Genomic DNA, 19,514 nt, shown 5'->3' with positions numbered 1-19,514 from the left:
TTTATTTTGTGCAAACTGAGACACTCCTGAGGTCCACTGGAGACTATTCTGCAGAATAGTCAGTGCCATTATTCCACAATTATTTTTGGAGTTTTTTTAGTGTAAATTTTGCAAGTATTGCTGTACACATATTCATCGAAACAGAAGCAAAAGAAAATGATTTCCTATAGGAAACTTTACTAAAATTGCAAAGTAAATCAGACATACTTAAAGTGACCATCTGAACTATGTCAACTGTCTTAATAATATTGCTTCTTCCCTGCTAAAACAAGATCAGCACAGCACATCTCTTCTTTCTATTGTTTGGGCTGATTGCAGGTGTTGCCACCGCTCACCATATGCTCAGAGGCACATGTTACCAAATTCTTCCAAGCTACCCAGGAAGTGAATTGGACTGTGAAAGACCCACCCAAATTGTGTTTGCATTTTGACACATTTGTAGGGCAGTACAATATCTCAGAGAGGAGGTCAGGTGTCCTGCTCCCCTGGTGCATTCACTAGAGCTGCCCAATTTCCCTGCTTTTTAAAGTTTGATATAAATATCTGTGGGCTATAGGTATGTTATTAAACCACAAGGGGTTTTTTTGCCTCTTAGTGAATTTCTCTGCTTTTTAATCTGGGAGGTAAGACATGGGATCCTGTGCAAGTTTGCTGAGAATGGATTGATAATTTGCATGCTTATTGAGTTCAGTGGGGTTTACTCCCCTGCAATTATGCTTAGGATAGGTGAAACTGGCCATAGGGGATGGGGAAGGGGGAGGAGGAGGAGGAGGGAAGGGAGGGCAGAGGGGAGGAAGGGCAGAGGGGAGGAGGGGGATGGAAGCAGGCAGGAGGGGGACAGTTTTGATCATTTGCATGTTTATTGAGTTCAGTGCGATTTACTCCCATGGAATCATGCTTAGGATAATTAAAACTGACTGGGGGGAGGGAGGACTGGAGTGGGCAGAGGAGGAGGAAGAAGGAAGAGAAGAGAGGAAGGAGGGGAAAGGCAGGTCTGATATTTTCATGCACATTGGTGCAACACTGGTTTATCTACATTGAGATGTGCTGGCAAAATATCCACTTGTCTGCTGGAAGTGTTCATAATAATGATTATGCTCCTATTGCTTTATGGCTGTAGTTCTTTGCCAAGTATTTTTCAGACCATTAAGAAATGAAACACCGGCACAACATTGTAAATCGTGAAACACCCACTGCTTGGAGAATGAAGAGTTTTCCTGTTACAAAGCAATAATAGATAAATCTAGAAATGAGCATTTGTTCCAGAATCTAATTTTAAAGCATTTGAACGATTCAAGCATGGAAGTGCTAGTTTTTGCTCATGCGTTTCACAATTTTAAGTCCCATAGGTCACATGGGTCATAAAGAGCAACAGCATAGCTCTTGGATAGTCTGGTTTAGTTGAATCTGAGAATTTTATTTTAAGATTATGGTTTATTCAAAACACTACCAGTAGTGTCTCAAAATTGGTCCTCATCTCCTGTATAAAATGAACACTTTCAGGATAGAAAAAATGCCCTGAATGTTTTAAGATAAATAAAATATATATATATATGAGTCAGACCATTTGTCCATCTAGCTCAGTACTGTGCACACTCACTGGCAGTGGCTCTCCAGGATTTCAAGCAGGAGTCTTTCCCAGCCTTATCTGGAGATGCCGGGATTGAACCTGGGACCTTCTGCATGCAAAGCAAATGCTCTGCCACTCAGCTATGACCCTTTCCCCAAAGAAACAGAGAATTTGATGCACATATATAGGATACACATACACACATCTGATCCATCATCTGATAAGCATGGAGGCATGCTATCTCTTCCTTGGCTGATGGGGATGCAAATCACCCTCTCCCTCCTGTTCTCATGATCAGAGTGATGAATGGGGAAGGACCATTTACATCCCTATTTGCATCAGGGTGCTAGGTGGGCAGAGACATTTAAACTTCTGCATAAAAATATCTTCATAACAATATATCAGTATTTCAGTGAACATTTTTCCTAGTACATCCATTTTGTATCCATTTTTGCCTAATATTATTTATTTATTTATTTAAGTCATTTCTATCCCGCTTAATATATATATATATAAATCTCTAAGCAGTGTACAGAAGATAAAGCTACAGCAAATATTATAAAAATATGCAATAAAGCCACAATACAAATGAATACATAATGCCAGTTAACAATATTCTGTGAAGCCAATAATTTGTTCCTTGCGAACACATTTTTTCAGCAACCGAAAAGACGACTGTACACATGGACATCACCCAATGGTCAATATAGGAATCAAATTGATTATATAATTGGTAGCAGAAGATGGAGAAGTTCCATACTTTCTGCGAAAACAAGACTAGGAGCAGACTGCGGTACAGATCATGAACTGGTCATATAAAAAAACAGAGTAAAGCTAAAGAAGACCAACAAAGCAATCATAATGCCAAAATACAATTTAAATAACATCCCAGAAGCATATAAAGATCAAATAAGGAACAGGTTTGAGGCTTTAAACTTAGCTGACAGAGAACCAGAAGAACTAAGTCAGAGACGTTATCAGAGAAGAATCCAGAAAGACAATACCTCTAGTTAAAAAGGTAGAAAGACCTCAATGGATGACTGAAGAAACTGTTCAAATGGTCAAAGATAGAAGGAAAGCAAAAGCAAAAGGAGATAGAAACACAGTAAGAAACCTAAATGCAACAATACAGTGGCTAGTATGTAGGGACAAAGAGAACTATTACAATAGTTACTGTATAGAAATAGAAGAGGACAACAACAAGGGTAGAACAAGAGCCCTCTTCCAAAAGATTAGAGAAATGAAAGGGAAATTTAAACCAAGAGTAGGGATGTTGAACAGGGAAAAACACTGACTGACCGAGATGAAATAAAGGGAAGATGGAAGCAATACACTGAAGAACTCTATAAAAGAGATGCCAGGATGACAGATTCATTCACGGAGGAACCATATGATGAAGAACCAGAAATTTTAGAATGTGAGGTGAAAGCTGCTCTTAAAATACTTGGAAGAAACAAATCACCAGGAATAGATGGCATACCAACAGAATTGCTACAAGCTACTGAGACTGAATCTGTCCAAATTTTGACAAAAATCTGTCAAGAAATATGGAAAACTAAACAATGGCCCACAGACTGGAAGTGTTCCATATATATCCCAATTCCAAAGAAAGAGGATCCCAGGGAATGCAGTAATTATCGAACTATTGCCTTAATATCCCATGCAAGTAAAGTAATGCTCAGGATTCCACAACAAATGCTCTTACCATATATGGAGCGAGAAATGCCAGACGTCCAAGCTGGATTTAGAAAGGGAAGAGGTCGTGTTATTGCCGAGTGTCATGGCCCCGTCAGAGGACTCCTCCGATGAGGACGACTCGGGAGTAACAGCAGCAGACCCAGGAGCAGCAGACCCAGAAGGAGACACGGAGGAGACTCCTGAGAATCCAGCTCCTTCTCCCCCTCAGCTGCAGAGCACCCCAGATCAGAGCTTGGAAAAGTTACTTTTTTGAACTACAGCTCCCATCAGTCTAATCCAGTGGCCATGTTGCCTAGGGCTGATGGGAGTTGTAGTTCAAAAAAGTAACTTTTCCAAGCTCTGCCCCAGATACAGCAGAGGCCCTGCAGCCAGACGCAGACAGTGAACAGGATACTCCCCCCTCACCTGCAGAATGTAGACAGCAGAAGGTCAGGCAGAAGAGAGGCAGGCCTGTCCCCTTAAGGCCCAAATGCTGAGGGCTCACACCTGCTGTCAAACCTGCTCCTTATAAGGCACACATTGGCCTCAGCATGTTGCTGACTGCAATGTCAGGCGTGGCTTGTGTATTCCTTGTTTCCCTGCAACGTCGCTTGGACTGATCCCTTGGCACTTGACCCTGGACCTCTACTGACCTCGCTTTTGGACTTCTGACTCGGCAAGTAAGCTTCGGACAGGCCTGGCCCTTATCAGGTTCCCTCCTCATAGACCTGGCAGATTTATGACCAGACTGCCGGCTAAGGACTTTCCTTCCCTGCCAACGACCCAGGGATTTCCAGCCCCCACTGGCACTGCTGACTCAGTGCAGAGCTGACACCAGATACCCCAATATCACCACACACATACATATGTGAAGACAACTCCAGATACATAGCCCAACCACCTCTTTCAGAGTCTGTCTACTACCTCAACACTTTCAGTAAGCTAGGAGCCTCCAGACAGAGAGCTCATATCTCAGTAGCAGAGGATATGTGTTTCATGTGCTGAGGTCCTAAATTCAATCCCTGACAGTTAAGAGGATCTCAGATAACAAAGCTAGCAAAAGCCCTTGGCCTGAGCAGCTGCCTGTCAGAGGCAGTAATACTGGGCTAGATGAGCCACTACTCTGGTTCAGTATAAAGCAGCCTGGTATGGTCAGAAAACATGTTCAACTCGAGGCATCACTTTCAAATCCACTGATCTTTCCAAACATGAGACACACACTCTCCCCTATGAAGAATTCAATACCTGACAGAACTTCCTGGGTTTTTAGGACCCAAACAAAACATCCATAATTTCTCTTTCATTCAGAACCTGGAGAACTAACAGTCTACCCTATTCATGTTTACTGAGAAGCAAGCCTCATTCCCGATCCATCTGTCCTTGATCATTTGTGGAGAAGAAAGCAAATATTTCACCAGAGAGCAGGAGGGTCTTTTGGGGGGGAGGGAGTGTCCAGAGTTCTATAACAAGAGCATTAAGTTCAATTGGACTTGCTTCCAAACAAGTGTACTTATGATTCCAGTCACCATGCAGCCCAATCCTATGTATGTTTAGCGAGATCAATGCAACTTTGTCCCCTGAGTGTGTTTAGGCCTGTGCACTAAGTACTGCGAACCAATCCTATGCATTCTAATTTTTTTAATGCTCAGAAGTAATCCACTAAATTGACCCCCATATCCAATTTTAGATGGTAAGCTCCTCCAGGCAGGCACTTGTCCTGTGCTTTAATACGCACAGTGTTGTTACCTAAAAAAAAAGCAATGCTCACAAGTGAAGCGTGCATAGTAGAGAGAGGGGGTGGGGGGCAGCAGGGCAAATGAGTGAATTAGTGAGCGGGGGCAGGTGGGGGAAAAAGAGGGGTGGGGGCAGCAGGACAACTGAGTAAGTGGGGGCAGGTGGGGGGAGAGAGCAGGGGTGAGGGGCAGAACAATTGAGTGACTGGGTGAGCGGGGAGGGCAGGCAGGGGGAGAGAGTGGGGGCGGGTAATTGAGTGATTGAGACAGTGTGGAGGGCAGGAGGGGGGAGAGAGTGAGGGTGGGGGGGCAGGGCAATTGAGCGATTGAGCCAGTGGGGAGGGCAGGTGGGGGAGAGAGCGGGGTTGGGGCAGGGCAATTGAGCAATTGAGCCATCAAGGAGGGCAGGCAGGGGGGGAGCAGGGGTGGGGAGGCAGGGCGATTGAGCAATTGAACCAGCAGGGAGGGCAGGAGGAGGGAGAGAGCAAGGGTGGGGGGCAGGCTGATTGAGAGAGCGGGGGAGAGTGAGGGGGTGGGGGTAACACACACATACACCATCATTACTCACTTCCATTCTGCTGCCACCTTCTCCATCATCCTTGCCCTGGCTTTCGACTCCACTGTCCATTTTCTCTCTCTCCAGTGCTCCACCACTCTGCCTCTTCACCTTATCCCTCGTGCCTCCTAACACAGAGCACGAGGGAAGAGCAAGGCTGCACAGAAGCCCAGTGTGAAGCACATGTCTTCTGTACACCAATCACAGGAACAGAAGACTTCTGCTTGCTCCCCCCCCCCATAACGTCCAAATGTAATGCCGGAAACATTACGATTGCTGCTAAAAAGTAGGGAAATTACTAGTCGTTCTATTACTAGTAAAATGTAATGAAGTTACCCACTCGTTACTTAAAAGTAATAAATTAAAAGTAACTTGTTATTTCTAACAAGTTACTTCCAAGCGCTGATGATGACTACTTCCAGTGTATGATTGTATGACACAAGCAGCAAATTGTCCCCCCTTTTCTTTTAATGAGCTAAAAGCAGAAGGGAAAATGGTTCTCTGGAAGCGTACCAGAGCATCTCCAGGCACAGTTCTCCTTGATAACTTGCCAGGTCGAAAGTCATGAGCCAGCCCTTTCTAATTACTTCATCTCATTTTTACATCTGAAGAATTTCCATGCCAACAAACTTCTTCCTTCCTTCCTTCCTGCAAGTACAGTACTTTACAGCAAATCAATATGTACTTTTTGGCAGTGATATTTTTTATTTATTTTAGAGGAAGCCTCAGGTGGCAGGGAAAATGGATTTCAGCCTTAAACTCATAGTGAAGCACAGGAAATCAGTTTTCTGCTGCATCTGATGTTGTAGGGACTGCTTAGCATGCCTTGCAAAATCTGCATTAATGGTTGATATGTGTGTGTGGACTGGGAACCAGTAAGGTGCCTCTGCCTTACAGATATGAGAGCTTTTGACTCTTTGCTCCAAGGTTATTTTGTTTTGGATACAGCCAGTGGTATTTCTCAGCTCATCAAACAAAATGAACATCTGCTCTTTCATGTATAAAGAAGACTGTGGGGACTAAAGAATATTTTGCTGACGAGCCTTTCCATAATACATCTTGGATGCAATGTTTAAATAACACTGTGAGATGCCATACTTGTATTTAGATTGCATAGAAAACATGAATATACAACCACTACAAGGGGAAAATGGAAATATTGATGATTTTCACAAATGCTGTCACTTCTATGGTCTGGGATACATTTACATTGAGAATTCAATATGCCCACCACTTGTTTTCCTTGTATACAGGGCTGGGATGGTGGCCAGGTTGGGCACTGGCTGAGGGCCCCTGCAGCCCAGAGGGGCCCCTAAAGGGCCCCTCTTTCGGGTGGGAGGGTGGCACTCCTGTTCCATGATCTGTAGCAGTCTTGGGTCCTGCAACCCAACCCCACCATTGATCACAGAGCGGGAGCTCCCAGGCTGGTCTAGTGCCAGCCTGTGTGTCCCACCTACCTCGTCTTGCATCACGTCACCGGAATGATGTGAGTGCATAGTACACATGCCTACCAAAACCCAAGATGTGGTGAAGGTGTCAGCCCCTTAGGAAAGCCCCTGCCACCATCTTAGTTGATGGCAGGCATGCACACTATGCACACACAACATTCTCAGGGACGGGAGAGGTAGGTTGGGCATGCGTGCTGGCTTATTGAAGCCCATGCTGTCTGTACTGGGGGGTGCCTGGGAGTTTCCTCTCCACAATCTGCACCACGGTCAGGACCAGATGCTGCTGTGGATTATGGAATGGGAGTGCTACCCTCCCACCATAAGGTGGGGCCATTCAGGGGACCCTTTGGGCTGCAGGGGGCCTTGGACAAGGCCTGACCTGGCCACCCTTTGGAACCGGCCTTGCTCCCAGGCACCTTCTCAATACAGACAGTGCAGACTTCAATAAGCCTGCATGTATGCCTCATCTACCTCTCCTGTCAGTGTGATTGCCATGAGCATTGTGCATGCATTCCTGCTATCACCCAAGATGGAGGTGGGGCTTCCCTAAGAGGCTGATGCCCCTGCCAACATCTTGATTGATGTCAGGCATGGGCGCTATGCATGCACACGATTCACATGACACAAGAGGTAGGTGTTGCACCCCAGGCACAAGGAGAGTTAGATCAGGGACAGGAGTCAGATGAGGACGAGGTCCCTGGGGGCGTTGAAGGAGGGGGGACTCTGTCAACCTGCAGACTTCCTTGGCCGGCACCCCCATTGAGACAGGTCCTGCCCCGCCTGAGAGCTCCCCACCTGAACTGTTACAAAGTGATCCTTCACACGTGCCAACCCCACCTGCGCAGGAATCCCCACCCGGCACTTCAAACGCTTCCCCACCAACCAGCTTTCTGTTCCCTGAGGTTGTGCCATCACCTAGCGAAACCCCGCTGTCAGATGGGCTGTTGGAGGCTCGCCCCCCTCACTCCATGTGAGAAGGCATGAGAAGAGAGACTCTCAGAGGGTGGAACTCTGGAGGAGCCATCATTTACATGCGAAGACCTTCCCTACTTAAGGAGGTGCCCACCCAGGCTCTAGTGCTGAGTCAACTCTCCCCACACGCTTCAGAGACTGTTTAGGTAGGCTAGTTAGGGAAAGCAGTGAGTCAGAGTAGACAGGCTTATGAAGTGCACCACTTTGGATGTAACCATCACACTAATCAAATGAGAATTAGACCAAATCTCATCTCTGTCTCGTTTCTCCGACTCTGGGCCGGACAGTAGGTGGGATGTGTAGGCAAGCTTATTAGCCCCGTGCCACCTGTATGGGGAGTGCTGGGCTAAGGATCCATGGCCCCAGAGCAGGCTGGTGCCCAAGAGCCCAGTCTTGCCTGATGCCGGCCCTGTTTGTATATTCTGTCTTGTTTCTTATATTACTATGTATCTGATTCAAAACAGCAGTCTGCATTTCCAATAATTCTACTGTGGTGTAAGATTGCTTCATGAGCCTCCAGCTGACAAAGCGTCGAAGTGAGTTAAGCAGCAGAACTAATTCAGCAGCAGGGTGAGGAGGCCAAGGCACCTCACTCTGCCTGTCTGTTTCTTGACCTAAACTAAAACTAAACTTTCAATAAGTTAACTCAATAATCTACAAAAATAAAATGCAGGTAGGAAGCCAGAAGGTGTGTGGGGGCTTTCTAGGTTTTTGCACTGTCTGTAACATGTACAACTATTTGCCTATTGGACATAAGCCATGGTTATGTCCTCAGTGCAATGAGCTCCTGGCTTGTTTACTTAAGCTTGTTTCCTTAAGGCCAAGATGGCTGACCTGTGGAAGTGTGGGGGTCAGCTGAGAAAAGCCCACCTGGGGTAATCATTTGGGGGCTGCATGCCAGAGGTGGACAGGGCTGAAACCAGGGGGAGGAGCCAAAATGGGTGGGGCATCCCTTTTCTCTCTTTCTGCCACTCCTCCTCTCCCCCCACCACTTTCTTCTCCATTTCCCCCTCCTTACCACCCACATAAGGTACATATGTAACCCTTGGGTCATGGATTGCTTAAGGCTACCATAGTGTATGCATCCAGAATATGCATGTCTAGTGAAGGTTTCACACATGTTCTTATATTGAAAATGCCTTTGGAGGTGAAGCACAGTTATGTTGTTATCATATTTGAAAGACATCTCCAGCATGTCTAAGTAGCAAAGGTTGTTTTTATAGATTCCTTTAGTGTGTGTTGGATGGCTTTCTTTTGAAATGAAATTTTGCATCTGTCTAAGCCTTCTCTGCAGGAACAAGATTCATATCGTACCTGCTTGCTATTTGTTTTACATCTATTTCTGTGAATGCAGACATCAATGGGATTGTCAGGCTCATGAGCTTAGCAAAGAATGACTCTGTGGGTGAGAGAAAGCTGGTCTATAGCCATATAAAATGATGTTTGTAATCATTTTTTAAAATGAAGGTATGAATTATCTACATCTTTTGTATGTGGTATATGTAATTTCTTCAGTTAAAAAGAACAAAGATACAATTTAGAAGCAGTTTTCTTTTTTCATAAATATTCATCAGTGTATTGCCTTAAGGTGGGCGGGTGCTAAATATGTTTACTTGTTTCTGCAGTCCATTTGTGATCATGAGATAAAGTTTGATCTTCTGAATACTGGAGGATGAGTTGTCAAATAATCTGATCAGAAGGCTTCATTTTCAAGTACAAAACAAAATGTGTTTGCTGAACTTAATCATAGAATCATAGAATTGGAATGGCCTACATATGCCATTCAAAACAGGGGTGGGGGACCTCTGATCCAGGGCAAATCTCAAGGCCATTTTCCCCAAACCACACACCCCAGCTATCACCTGACATCACTGATTAACAGGACCTTCTTGGAAAACTCACCTGATGGGCTGGACTTTCTTAGAAAGCTCACCTTGTGCTGATCCCTTCAACCTCTGAAAAGGATCAGCATGGGTTAGGCTTTCTAAAAAAAACCTGTGTCTGCTTGCTTTTACTGTGTGTGCAATGAAAACAAGCAGACCCATTCTTCTTCATTACTGCATGATAGAGCAGTCCCTGCCAGAGCCAATGTCTCTTTGCAGATTTTGGCTCTGACAGGGGCTGCTTCATCGTGCAGCGATGAAGAAACATGTTTATTTTGCAGTACTCTTTGTAGCAGTCTCCCCCCTTTAAAGATTGCCAGAGTAGACTTTGAAGGGAGGGAACTACTTCCAAGAGCACTTGCTTTAATACAGTCTCTGTGCTCTCCTGGTCAGATGGGAGTGTAGGGACTGTCTTAAAGCTGCTTGCAGCACGTTGGCAAGTGTCTCTCCCACTTTAAAGATCACTGCTCCAAACAGCGCTTGCTTTATGACAGTCCCTATACTCCCATCTGAGCAGGGGAGACTGTCTTAAAGCAAGCATGCTTTGAAGTAGTCTCCCCCTCCTTTAAAGGGGAGTGACACTGTTTCAAATAGCGCTGCAAAACTACTACCTGTTTCTTCATTGCTGCACAATGGAGCAGTCCCTGTCAGAGCTGATGCCTGCAACCCACCTGTCAATCATGTGAAATCATAGTGACGACATGTGATTGACAAGTGGATTGCCCCATCCATCTGTCAAAGTTGGCCTGTAGGCTGGGGTCAGATAAAGATCTGGCCCCCAAAGCCAAAAAGATTCCCCATTGCTGGTTCAGAAGATTACACTCCACAGCCTGTAAATGGCAAGAAAAGTGACAGAAGGGGTGGAAGTACTGCACTCATCTCTGCTGTAGGGATGAATGAATTTGTAAATGTTCACATTTCCACAGCAGTTTGCATTAAACAAAAAAGTCCTCATGGAAATTCATTGGCATTTTAGTGTGAATTTATCCTAATATGTACATATTTATTTTGCATAATATACACATTTTTGCAAAGCAATTTTTCCTACTATAATGCATTAATGTGATTTTCATTATTGTCTGCATTGTGTTATACACTTTACTTTTCCTTGTATATGCATTTTTCTACATATTACATGGCTGGAAAACTGCATTGCAAAATTTGGAGAGATACTGCTTCAGGAAGTGTGAATGAAGTTAGTGAACTGCATCGAATTTCTCCCACATCCTTACTTTGCTGACCCCCTCACATGTTTACTTTCTTCTCATTGTAATGTCTGAAGGTGGTGCTTGCATCTCTTAGCTTTTAATTCTCTCATGTAGCTGTGTTCTTTTTTCTAGGTTGCTTCTGAGGCTTTATCTCTCTGAGCACACAGCCAACAGCAGCCATTTTATTTGGGGATGAAAGCATCCTGCTTGAAATAATAGTGCATATTCCAAGCAGTATGGTGCTATCTTTGTTTGTTACCCTTTTCATCCCAAGAGTTGAATACTCATGTCCTTTTGTAAGCCTAGAAGTAGATATTAATGCCTTTGTTCTCAGGGAGACACTATAATATCACAAGAACTTGATATTTTGCATTTAGTACATTATTTGTTTGTTTGTTGCTTCATACCCAATGGTCTCTAGGTGACTTACAGCAGATTTAAAAACATACAATATAAAAAACTGAAACCCAAATAAGAAGGAATAACTAAACAGCCCATATCAGGAACCAAAGACCTGAGTGAAAAGGAAGGCCTTTGCCTGGACCCTGAAGATGGATAAAGAAGGTGCCAGGCATGTCTCCCTGGGAAGAGCATTCCACAGCCAGGGGCCACCACTGAAAAGGCCCGTTGTCGTATTGCCACCCTCCGAGCCTCCCATGGAGGTGGCACATGAAGAAGGGCCTCTGATTATGAATGCAGGGTCTGGGTTGGTACATATGGGGAGAGGCAGTCTTTGAGATGTTGAGGTCCTGAGCAGCATAAGGCTTTATAGGCCAAAACAAGCACTTTAAATTGAGTCCAGAAACTAATTGGTAGCCAGTACAGCTATGCCAGAATTGGTGTTATATGTGCAGACCGATTTATCCTGGTCAATAATATAGCCGTCAAATTCTGCACTAGGTGTAGTTTCCAGACTGTCTTCAAAGGCAGCCCCATGAATAACACATTGCAGTAATCTAGAGAATACCAGAGTGTAGACAATAAAGGCTATCCCTGTCCAGATAGGAGTGCAGTCGAAGCTGGGCAACTAGTCAAAGCTGATATTTTCTCTGTAATTTTGAAGTGCAAATTACCTGGTTCGCTTGAAAAACAGAACCAATGCATTAGAAACATCCAGTTGTGTCATATTTAATTTCCTAATATTGTACAATGCATTATACATGCTGTTTGCAATTCTTTTTCAAATCTTTCAGTCCATTTGTTTTCCACTCCATGCCACCCTCCACTTTACATTACCAATGCACATCGTGCATTGATAAAACACAGCAAGAAGTACTACTGATGTGATGTTATATGTGCTTGCATCAAGCTTCTGTTTTTCCAGGCTTGTACACTTGTGTGCATTGATAATCCCCCCAACCCCCCTGCAAACTTGGTGTGATTGTACATACATTTGGTATGGTGTTGGTATTGTCAGTGTGTAGGACTGCACATGCCCATTAGGTAAACACTGCAGATAAATAGTCTTTGTCCTGTCATATGTACAACTGCATCATTTAAAAAAATTTTTTTGACAATGTTTGACAGTGTTTGATCAATGTGAGTAGGCACATTGGTAACACAGAAGGGGAAAAGATGCAAAGGATACATACATACATAGAGTTCTAGGGTTTATTATTATTATTTTGGTATGAAGAGCATGAGCTGTAGCACAGGGAAGATGAGCCAAAAGAAATTCATAGCAGTTGTTTCTTCATTAGAGCACGAGGAATTTCCTTCCATTACTGACATAGGGTCACTTGTGATTCTGGTTAATGACCTTTGATTTCTAATTAGAATTGATGACAAGCAGAACATCAGAGTCAGCAAGATAGAGATGTTGCAAAAACAGGACAAATGCCATTTTGAGATGCATTAGTGGGATCATTACAGTCAAGATGCTGACATCCTTAGCATCACTTCACACAACTGTAGGCCTCACTTTACACAGTACCAAGCCTCAACTACTATACAGTTTTGGCTGTTAAAATTTCAAGGAGGCCACAAACCAGTTAGGTAAGATTTAGGAGAGAGTGACAAAGATGATAAAAGGGCTCATTTTCAGGACTAAATGTGAGCTGTAGTTCACATCCTGCCAATTCTTCCATAGAAGTCAATACCTAATTCTCATAAATTTTGCATTCTGAATGAAAGTGATATTTTATCTTCTAAATTTCCATAACACAGAAAATAGGAAACTGATGATCATTTCTGATGTGTTTGAAAGTAGTCACGTAGTTAAAAGTAGTCATGTGAATACCACCATATTTATTATTTGTATTTAAGCTCAAGATAGTGTACATGTTTCTCCCCCTCTCCATTTTACCCTCACAACAACCCTATGAGGTAGGTTAGGCTGAGAAGCAGTGACTAGTCCAAGGACACTCAGGGAACCTCATGGTTGCGTGGGCATTTGAACCCTGGTATCCCAGGTCCTAGTCCAACTATCTAACCACTTTGCCGCACTGGCTCTCCATAGGGCATAGTCCATCCCCACCATCACACACTATGCACATGATGTACAGAGCTGTGCATACAGAAGATGTTCCCAACAAGACAATATAAAGTCTCTTAATTCCTATTCCTTGTGAGTCTTTGACAGGGTGTGCACAGTACCAGTTGAACTTAGTTTAATTTAGATTATTAACATGAGACTTTTTCACAGTGGATTGTGTTATGGGTGTACCTTTGAAACCCCTAGAGGCCCCGGACTGCACCCCAAGAGCATAGCAGGATCTTTTGTTGGGATTAAAACCCACACTGTGAATCCACCTACAACCCAAGAAAGCACACGGAAAGGTAAAATAAAGGTTGGTTTATTGAAAGAGAAAACAGGAAAAAGATGGCATTTCATTTACAGTAAAAATGTGAGCACCTTCTAACTTAACACAATCATTTATTCCTTAGTTGCGGCCTATTGCCGAAATAAACACAGACACCATTCATTGGATTAAATCATGGGCCACTTTATTAAAACAGAGTCAATTATAACAAATGAACCTGCAGAGGGACAATCAAGTGCGGGGGAATTCTGCTGATCCAGGCGAAGCCTGCTTGCAGCTATAGGGCAACCAAACCTTGCCTGAGCCTGGGGCTGCCCTGTGCCAGGCCCCAGCTCCGGCCACACCCTGAAGATGTGTAGGGGCTCCAACCCGCATCACTGCCCCCTGGAGCCCTGAAACTCCGAGCGGATGAGGCACGTTGGCCCCAAAAGCGGCCCGTGTTCTGCCCCCGGGCCGTATAGCCCTCAGCTGCAGGCCCCCGGACCGCCAATCACCTCCAAAGGTGCCTAAAGGTGTCACTTAGCTGCCCTTTCCCTTTTAACCTTTCCCCCATGCTTCCTTGCCACAAAAGGGGGACAAGCCTCTGCTTAGTCTCCCTTTACCCCACACCCGATAAGAATCCGGTGAACACCCCTCTGCAGGTCCATCAGGAAGATGTTATTGCCCCCGTCAGTCAAGTGCGCGCCATCTGGCCTAAACAACTCCAGCCTATTGTGCTTGATCTCTGGGTGGTGTACGACAGAACCCCCCAGGCCCTTGATGGCCCTCTGAATCTGTCTATTAACCTTCTTCCAAGCCCTGTCCATTCCCCATGGGTCACCAGCACAATTCCATGTCCTGTGCGGCCGGATGTCAGACCATACCAAGTGCACCCCCAGCCAGTGCAGTGCAATGGCCTGGAGGTCACTACATGCCTGTTCAATTAGGGCCTTGCCCTTCAACAGACCCAAGTCGTTACCTCCCAGGTGGATGACCAGCACCTGGGGCACCGCCCAGTCCACAGCCGACTGGAACAAGGTAGGCAGGAGACCGTCCCAGCGCATCCCCCGGCGTCCCAGCCACCGCACTGAGGCCCACTGACTGAGCCCCAGCTGCGTTCCAATGCGGGACTTCGCCGCCCTGCGGCCTGCCCAGAAAATCATGCTGTGGCCGCAGAGGAGGGTGCTCACTTGTTCCGATCTTTCCCAGCAGCCTGCCAAAAATGACAACAATTGCCATTAGCCGCTGGCCTCATGCATCTCCATTAGTGGTCTAACATAAGTCTTATATGCATCCGAGGACCACCTGCCCACTGCCTGTAGCTGCCCCCTGGAAAAACCCAGGTGGGCGGCGGTGGAGGCTGCTCCTATTCGGAAGGAGTGTGTCCCGAACTTGCGGGCATCCACACCTAGCCTCTGAAGTGCTGTCTTTGTCACTGACCAAAACTGATACTTGGTAAGGGGCTGGAGGTCCCTGTGCCTGAATAGGTACCCTGGCTGCAGCCCCCGGGCTGCCAGAAAAATGCGTAGGGCCCTAACCGGGCAGAGCTCCTCCTGTTGGCATGGGGATAACACAATCAGATGACTCCTCTGGTGTTGGTCCATCTTTGACTGCCTGAGTTGCAGGTGGACCACCTCTGCCTCACAGCTGAGATCAGAAACCAGGAGGGCCCGGAGGGAGCTATCCGTCTTAGAACCTGCCACCACCTCCCCTATTCGGAAGGCCCCAAAGAACAAGGTGAGGGCCGCAGCATGGTATAGCAGTGCCTCAAAATGGGAAGAACATAGCACCCTCCACTGTCCCCGCAGACCCAACAGTAGCTCTGGGGGAAAGGGGGAGCGGGCATCAGGTGTGTGCGGGCGCTCACGGGACCACCCCGCCAGCATCCGGCGGACCCTAAAGTCACCTGAGTAGTCCTGAAAGCCCCGTGCTTTCCCTAGGAAGGATAGACCTGAGAGCTTACCTCTGATGGTCCTGAGTGAAAGTCCCCTCCGCTTCCCTTCCACGCAGAACTCCATAAGATGCTCCATGGGGATGGGCCACTCCTGGGTGTAGCCTCTGGACTCCCTGAAGCTTGCCAGGTCCCTACCTGCCCCCTGGTAGCTGGCCAAAGTGCTGGGTGCCACAGACAGGCTTATGGCCCGTTCTGATTCGGTCCTCCAATCTCCCATAGCGCTGGGGGTACCACGTCCGGCTGAGCCCTTGCCCACGGCGCCAGCTGGTGAAATCTCTCCATCTGGTTCCGTGATAGAGCATCAGCAATGCTATTATCAATACCCGGGACATGGCGCGCAAGGAACTGTATATTATAGCAAAGACATTGGAGCACAAACACTTGGACCAGACGCATAACATTGGGGTTTCTAGAGGACAGGGTGTTGATGACATGCACCGTGGGGAGGTTGTCGCACCAAAAGTGGACTGAGGAATTGCCCAGTTTGTCAGGCCAAAGGTGTACGGCCACGACAATGGGGAAGAACTCCAAAAGGGTCAGGTCTCTGGTTAGGCCAGCCTGCGCCCAGTTCTGTGGCCAGCTGCCATGACACCATGAGTCATGGAAAATGACCCCAAAACCGCAGGAACCTGAGGCGTTGGAGCTCACCTGTAGCTCCGCTTCCAACAGGCGATCCTTTCTCCATAAGGAGACCCCATTGAATTCCCGCAGGAAGGTGGACCAAACAGCCAGGTCCTCCCAGAGAGCGGCTGTAACGTGTGTGGTGGTGGGGGCATGATAGGCCCGCCATGGCATCGTACACACGCTGCAAGAATGCGCGCCCGGGTGCTACCACCCTGCATGCAAAGTTCATATGGCCTGCCAGCTGTTGAAGTGTGGCCAATGTCACCTTCTTTGCCACAACCACCTCTGAGATTTTCCCCTTAAGGGCCACCAGCTTATCCAGCGGGAGCCTGCAGCATTGGGCCACCGTATCGATCTCTATGCCCAGAAAAGTGAGGGTGGTGGACGGGCCCTCAGTTTTCTCAGCCACGAGGGGAACACCCAGTTCCCCCGCCATCCCCACGAACTGCTCCATAAATGCCTGACAGGCGCCCGAGTCTGCAGGGCCCGCAAACAGGAAGTCATCCAAATAGTGCACCACTGATTGCCGGCCTGCCCGTCTCCTGACTGCCCACTCCAAGAAAGAACTGAAGCGCTCAAAACCCGAGCATGAGATGGAGCAGCCCATAGGCAATGCCCTATCCACATAGTATTTGCCCATGAAGGCAAAGCCTAACAGCTCAAAGTCCCCTGGGTGCACAGGGAGGAGACGGAAGGCTGATTTGATGTCACACTTTCCCATGAGGGCGCCAATCCCGCAGTCCCTAACCATACAAACCGCACAGTCGAATGACGTGTAGCGGACAGAGCAGAGGTCTGATGGGATGAAGTCATTTACTGACCCACCCTGGGGAAAGGACAGGTGGTGTATAAGGCGAAATTCGCCTGGTGCCTTCTTGGTAACAAGGCCCAGCAGGGAAACTCTGAGTGAAGGGATGGGTGGTGCCGCAAAGGGGCCCAGCATGCGGCCTGCCATGACCTCCTTTCCAATTTTCTCCCCCACGACCGATTCCATGGCCGCTACTGATTTGAGGTTGCGGGACATGAAGGGGTGCCTGGGACCCAAATAATAATAATAATAATAATAATAATAGGGAATCCAGAAACCCTCTGTAAAGCCCTGTAGCAAAAACTGGGCGTCTTGGACTTGGGGGTAACGGCAGAGCAAGCGCTGGAGTTCGGAGAGTTTAACTGGACTGGGGCCCCTTTCCTTGAGCTGCGCTAGCAGCTCCCAGTCTCCTTGCACCAGTTGAGTCCCTGTTCCCACCTCTGAAGGGGCAGCCCCTGGGGCAGGCAGCGCAGGAGTGCGGACCCCCGCATATTGCGCACTCGTGTCGGAACCTGCAGGGGTTACGACCACAGTGGCCTCGGGAGCTGAACTCCCAGCAGAGCAGGCGGGGTTGAACCCCCTGCCCCGCAGGCCCGCAGGAAGGAGCTGCTGCTGCCTGGCAGGCCAAGAGGTGGCCGCTGTCCGTTCTATCCCCGGCTATGGGCTTGGAGTGTGACATAAACTGTAGCCACAGGTCCGCTTCCTTTTTGTCCCAGGGGAGGGAGGTATCAAAGGCCACCCTCATACGAAATGCTTCGTCATAGGCGAGCCATGCTGCCCCCTGGAACTCGGAGTAGCCCCGATTTACGATATCGAGGTATTTAATAAGAATAGGGCCCCTCTGTTTCTGCATCACCACCCCCATGTATGTCAGAAATGCAGGCAACCAATTAGCCCAAGTGCGTTCTATGTGCCGCCTCTTGGGCTTGTCAGGTTCTGCCTCTTCACCCTTATCCTTTTCCCTCCTAACTGGTTCCCTGTATAGAAGTGAGAATAAGTCGACGTACTCCCCCTTCCATATTTTTTCTTTTGTAGCGGGCAGCAGGTGAAAGCCCAGTGGAGCTGATGTCTCCCCGAAAGGTATAGCCCCTTCCCTCACTGAGCCCAGAGGGTCAGTATCCTCTGCAGGAGGGGGTACCGACCAGGAGGGCTGAGCCCCCACTCCCATCCCTGTCCCGGCAGTGGACTGCCAGACCTGCTCACAGGCCAACCCTAGGGGAGGCAGTTGTTGTGGCGTGCCATGCCCCACCCCCATGGGGATCCCAGCTTGCCCATACTGCTCGGTTTCAGCTGGTGGGGAAAAGGGCCAGTATGGGAACCCACTGGGGCTGCCCCTGTTGTTGTGCTGCCCAGGGAGACTCACCCACTATGTTGTCTGCTGAAGGCCCATGCGTGGGCTGTGGTCCTGGGGCTGCATGTGAAGACAACACTGTTCCTGTTTCTGCTCCGGGCACTCTTGCTGCGGCCCCACTAGGCCCTGCCTCCAGCGCATCCAGTCGCACTAAGATAGAAGTAATAGCCGCAGCGTTAGCCTCGCCAACTGGATGTTGCGCTTTCTCCCGGGGCCACTTGGGGGGTGGTTCCTTTGTTCTCCCAGTTGCCGGCTGGGCAGGGCCCCTCTCCAGGGCTTCTAACCTAGCCAGTATAGCGGTCCATGGTATACCTTCCCCTTGTCCTCCATCCTCCGCAGCTGGGGGTGGGCGCCTACCCTCTGCCCTGGGGGCCCTTCCCTTCCCTTTTGGCCCACCTTGACCTTTTTTGGGTGGCATCCTGAGCTAGAGTGTAGCCGGGTCTATCCTCACTAATGACCCCCCAAGGCCTATGCCCGTTGCGGAAGCAAGAGGGGCGATGCCTCCTGCAGCAATGAGAGGTGGTCAGCGTGGGGATACCTAAAGGGGGACCAGCACCCTCACAGTCCAGCTGGACTGTGTCCCCTACTCACTCCAGTCCCCTGCCTATGGGCCCCTTTATCTCGCCCCAACAATCCTGGCCACCTGGGCCACTAAGTGACAAATGGGGTAATGTGCAAGATGGGGCTGGGACCCACTCCCTTGCTATGGGGTGGGTGAGGGGCTGAGAACCTTCCCACAGGGGTCCCCTGGGTAGTAATTAAAGAAAAAGAACACGGCCACAAGGCCACCTAGCCTGAGAATCGCCGCTGCCACTAGGCCGTGCCACCACTGCTGTGCAGCTTCGCTCCACTGGAGCGCCTCCCGAGGCCTAGGGCTCTCTCTGCTGCACCATTGGGTCCGCAGATGCCTCCTGCAGGCTTCCCTGGAGAGGAGCCCCATGGCCGCTGCCGCCTCACCTCTGCTGCTGGATGGCCTAGGGCTCTCTCCG

The sequence above is a fragment of the Rhineura floridana genome, chromosome 7, assembly GCF_030035675.1.
Source record: "Rhineura floridana isolate rRhiFlo1 chromosome 7, rRhiFlo1.hap2, whole genome shotgun sequence".
Lineage (NCBI taxonomy): Eukaryota > Metazoa > Chordata > Lepidosauria > Squamata > Rhineuridae > Rhineura > Rhineura floridana.
This window is presented reverse-complemented; position numbering follows the sequence as displayed.